At 41.1% G+C, this 5,703-nt stretch overlaps 1 pseudogene; it reads left to right on the top strand.

The window, feature by feature from the left end:
- Positions 1-944: 944 nt before the first annotated feature.
- On the top strand, positions 945-2,167 carry LOC103402234 (E3 ubiquitin-protein ligase RDUF2-like; annotated as a pseudogene).
- Positions 2,168-5,703: the final 3,536 nt, after the last annotated feature.

Raw genomic sequence — 5,703 nt, 5'->3', positions numbered from 1 at the left:
CTTTTAACCTTAAAAACCACCTCTAACAGCCCAGCATGCCAAAACAAGGAGAGCAATTGGTGAGCCACACCAAGCCCGCCCAATCACCCATGCAATTTAAGTCCGACCTTGCATCACCAAGTATTAACGTCAATCATATTTTTTTTTTGTCAGGCGTGTGTAATACACATCGGTGCGGGCTAGTGGGCTAACAACTTTTGTTGTGTGGGACTCGCAACAACAGCTCCAACTGAAGAGCCCAACGACTCTATGACGTAGCGTGATGATAGTCGTTGGATTTCCAACGGCATGATAATTTCGTGGACTCGACCCGCCCCGCCCCGTTAATTTTGTGGAACCGATCCACTCCGCCCTGATTTTTGCTTAGAATTTTTGGACCCATCATGAACCACATAAACCCGCCCCTGACCTACGGGTCCAAGACCATTATGCCTACCTCTAGTTTAGAGACTGTTTATACCATATTTAAGGCCTCCGTATTTAGATCTCGTACAAATACTTAGGGGACTTAAATGTAATTATGTAATAAAGGAAGGGGCAAATATATAATAAGTGAGGAGCCCTTATTCTATAAAATGACTCCTCACCCTCACAATTGAGGAGGTCAATTCCTAGGCCATTAGAGACTTCACTCTCTCCCTCAGAGGCTCTGAATCTCTCTCCCTCACAAACAGAGAAATACATAATCAATGTGGACTAGCCCAAACCTTGGGGTGAACCACGATACATCTTGTGTTATTTACTTTCATGCAGATTCACGGTCGGATTTACGTTGTTCCAAGACCTTCGGTTTTGTGCATCAACATTTGGCATCGTCTGTGGGAAACGATACGAAAAGTTGTGTCGGTTATTTTTTCATTTTTTCACCTCCGCCGTGAATTTGCAAAATCACAGAAACACCAAACCAAAATCCCAGTCCCATCTCTCTCTCTAGAAACCCAGAAATGGGTAAGCAGAAAAAACACATACTTTAGATCTCTCTCCATTCCTCATCCGGGGTTTGTTCCCAGTGCATCAAACTCTCTACATCTCTCTCTCTCTCTCCTCTTGCTTCACTGGGCCTCCAATCCCACTCGAAGATCTGAGCGGCGATGTTCCTCGACAGCGCCCCGGCTTCACAGAGTCCGAGCCCGCCTATACTTCGCTGGAATCAGAGAAGCGGTCGGGATCAATCCTCGTTCTCCGAGGGCCACCCGACACAGAATCCGACCCGGGAAGTTTCGAGCTGTTATACGACGATGAAGCCGGGATGGGTCTCCGCCCGCTGCCGTCGTCGATGTCGGATATCTTAATGGGTTTGGGTTTCGACCGGTTGCTTTACCAGTTGACTTAATTAGAAAACGGTGTCACGCTGCTCGACCACCCTCCGACGTCCAAAGCCACGATCGAGTTAATGCCCGTCATCAAAATCACCGACAACCACGTCTCGACGGAGTCGTACTGTGCCGTTTGCAAAGAGGCTTTTGAGCTCGACTTTGAAGCTCGGGAGATACCGTGTAAGCACATCTACCATTCAGATTGTATCTTCCCATGGCTTTCGATCCGAAATTCATGCCCGGTTTTCCACTACCAGCTCCCTACCGATTTGAGAAGCCCGTGTGGTAGTGGCATGGCTTCGCCAGAGAACAATGGCATGGTTGGAGAAGAAAAGACAGTGGGGTTGACTATCTGGAGATTGCCTGGTGGCGGATTCGCTGTGGGGAGGTTCACTAGAGGCAGAAGAGCTGCGAAGCGCGAGTTTCCAATTGTTTACACCGAGATGGATGGTGGGTTCAATAGAGGTGGCTTCCAGTTGTCAGGTTGTTTTCTTCATGATTCAGTGGTGCATCTCTGGTATGCCTCATATGAATTTTCTAAACAATTTTTGTTGGTTGTCCATCTTCTCGAAGTGTTCTAGTTTCTGGGAAAGACGGAATACCATCTGATTCAAAGTCCATGTCTACTTTATTAGATGCCACCTCTAGCATCAAAGGCTAATAGTTCGCATACGGGTGCTCAGTCAGACAATGGTTCAATGTTGTATTACCTCCACAGCTATAACCCATATGCCCCAAGAACAACTAAAAGAGCTGTAATGGTTTCTGGCAAGGAGGAGCCAGATTTTTCTCTGCCCCCAGCAATGGACTACTGTCTATTCTACTTGATCATTATCCTCCTCGAGTCTTGACAAGCATGGGCAGTTTGATCCAAGTGATGTCAAGATGCTTTTTAGAGCTCTCTTTGAAAGAATGGGCTGGCAAACTGATACTGACCTGATAGGTATGGTAAAAAGCAGAATTACTGCTCCACTCAATTTCACCATGTGAGGCAGGACAAGCAATAATTCAAAGAGCTCAGTGACCCATCCCCTGCATCTTCTTACAGGGTGGTAGCCATGTGAAATCACTTTCTAAAGGCCCAGAGGGTATGTCTACTTGAGCAAAGAAACATAGTGGGAAACAGAAACAAAAGCAAAAGCAAAGCATAAAAGAAAAGAGAAAGCAAAAGAGAAAGCAAAAGAGAAAGCAAAAACAAGGAATAAACACCCCCACCAGAATGATGTGATTTACTTTTATTTTTTATTTTTTATCTTTTGGAGATATCTGTATAAACCCCATCAGAGGGTAATAATAATAATAATAATAATAATAATAATAATAATAATAAAAACGGCAAAGCCCAAAATAAATGGGCTGGAATGTTATGGAGGGCGAAGGCCTATAAGCCCAAAATAGCACCAACCAGGTGATCAAAAGTACGCCCAGTACTCCAAAATTATTCGACACCTCACCGCCATTACCACCAACCAGGTGATCAAAAGTACGCCCAGTACTCCAAAATTATTCGGCACCCCTCTGCCATTACTACCAACCAGGTGATCAAAAGTACGCCCAGTACTCCAAAATTATTCGGCACCCCGCCGCCATTACCACCAACCAGGTGATCAAAAGTAAGTCCAGTACTCCAAATTTATTCAGCAGCCTGCTGCTATTACCACCAACCAGGTGATCAAAAGTACACCCAGTACTTCAAAATTATACATGAGCATTACTCATGTCAATCATACATAAACATTCATGAGCATCACTCATGTCAACATCCATGAGCATCACTCATGTCAACATCCACGAGCATCACTCATGTCAAAACAACACAAACATTCATGAGCATCACTTATGTCAATCAGCTTCAAAAGCTTCATTTACAGAGCTCCAACTTCAAAAGCTTCATTTACAAAAGCTCTAGCTTCAAAAGCTTCATTTATAGAGCTTTAGCTTCAAAAGCTTCATTTACAAAAGCTCTAGCTTCAAAAGCTTCATTTACAAAGCTCCAGCTTTAAAAGCTTCATTTACAAAAGCTCCAGCTTTAAAAGCTTCATTTATAAAAGCTCTAGCTTCAAAAGCTTCATTTATAGAGCTCTAGCTTCAAAAGCTTCATTTACAAAAGCGCTAGCTTCAAAAGCTTCATTTACAAAAGCTCCAGCTTCAAAAGCTTCATTTACAGAGCTCCAGCTTCAAAACTTCACTTGCAAAGCTTCAGCTACAAAGTTTCAGTGCAGGGTATACAAATACCGCCTCCGAACAACTGCCACTTCAGCCCATACATGGATTCAATTTGAAGTCTCCAGCCAACAGACTCTATTGACCGAAGACTTGTGGGACTACATTATGTACCATATATTGGGCCTCAACTGGGCCTTATAAAAAATACTTGGGGGACTTAGCCTATTATTTATGTACTGAGGAGCAAGCCTTTATTTTATAAAAGGGACTCCCTCACCATCATTAGAGAGCATCAACTCTAGCCCATCATTCATGTATTGAGGAGCGAGCCCTTATTCTATAAAAGGAACTCATTCACCTTCAACGCCACAAGCCGAGCCAACCAAGGTAACATAAGCCACGAGTCGAGCAACCTCGCAGCATGTGCTACTTCTAGTTGAGCATCATTTTAGATTGAGCACCGCCTTGTATCGAGCATCAATTTAAGACAACATCTAGTTACTTCGGCCCACACATGGACTGAATTTCAAGTCTCCAGCCAAAAGACTCTCTTGACTGAAGACTTGGGGGACTACTGTTTATACCATATTTAGGGCCTCCGTATTTAGATCTCGTACAAATACTCAGGGGACTTAAATGTAATTATGTAATAAAAGAAGTGGCAAATATGTAATAAGTGAGGAGCCTTATTCTATAAAAGGACTCCTCACCCTCACAATTAAGGAGCCCAATTCCTAGGCCATTAGAGACTTCACTCTCTCCCTCAGAGGCTCTGAATCTCTCTCCCTCACAAACAGAGAAATACATGGAGCACAGAGGAAGGGTTGAGCATTTCGAGAGGCTCGTGGGGGGGAAGAAAGCTGAGTATTTCAAGAGGCTTCGTTGGGAGTGCCCTCTTAAATATGAGAAAAGGTTGAGCATTTTTGGAGGTCTTCCTGTCTATGGAGGATGGAGGTCGACATATATAGGAGTCTCCTTAACGAAACCGAAAGCATAAACAAACAACATACCTAAATTGTAAAGGCATTACAATTTTGTTATTTGAAAGCATAAACAAGCAAACCGACCTAAATTGTAAAGTCATTACAATGTAGTTATTTAAATGCTACAAACAAGCAAACGGACCTAAATTGTATCTTCCACTACAAATAAACAAAAAGAAGAGATCTTGTCTTGTCTAATTTCGAACAATGTGCCAATTAGAGAAATAAATCAACGGATGAGATTAAGATAAGATCCAATCCAGTGATTGTTATGAAATGAAATCTTATTTTGTTTGATTTCAGCGAATGTATTAATCAGACAAATAAATCAACAGATGATATTGAGATAATATAATCAAATCCAATGATTGTTATGAAATAAAATCTTATATTGTTTGATTTCAAAGAAACAAACAACATATGAGATTGAGGTAAGAGAATTTAAGTCAATGGTTCATAAGTGATGAAATCTAACTTTGTCAGAAAGTAAGACAAAATTTAAGATATCACGTTCAAAAATCAACTTAAGAAAAGTTAAGACAAAAATAAATTTACCACGTAATTAAATTACTATATAATAAATTTATAGAGTCGGAAAGTTATATAGTCTCTTCATAGATCTGTACCTGGATGGATGTAGCCCCATTCTTTGACCAATTGAAAATGAAACCTTTCATTAAAATTACAAATATAGTAACCTCAAAAGAGGATAAAGCCCCATTAAAAATGCTCTCGTTAGAGACGCTCTAGTGCCATGAAGATCTTTCTCCTGAGTAATAATATTCATACCATGTTTTTGTATCACATTTTCTTACCATCTTAGGTGACATTTGATGTGGATAGTCACATAATTTGAATTAATCAGATTTTTAAATTTAGCTCATTATTTAATAAACTAATAATTAAGAAAAATAATTAATTAAATGATAATTGTGGTATACGAGGAGTCTTTCTTATTCCTTTATTTGGATTTTGCAAATTTTTCAAATGATGTTGCTGTGTACATCAGATACCACCTAAAGTTGTATAGAAATATAGATAAAAACATGGTATGAATAACATTACACATTTCTCCTCAATAGGGAATTGAATTACCCTCGGGTTTGTGAATGCAAAGTGAGCCCGGGACAGCAATGTTCTGCTTTGTCTGGCAGGTAACACGTGTACTCAAGTTCTCATGCCACGTAGCGTCTCACGTAAACGACTTCTTCCCCTGCGTGTGCACCCGCGACCCAAAC

The sequence above is a fragment of the Malus domestica genome, chromosome 05 (genome assembly GCF_042453785.1).
Source record: "Malus domestica chromosome 05, GDT2T_hap1".
Lineage (NCBI taxonomy): Eukaryota > Viridiplantae > Streptophyta > Magnoliopsida > Rosales > Rosaceae > Malus > Malus domestica.
Note: the sequence above shows the minus strand (reverse complement) of the source record. Positions and strands in the feature narration are given on the sequence as shown.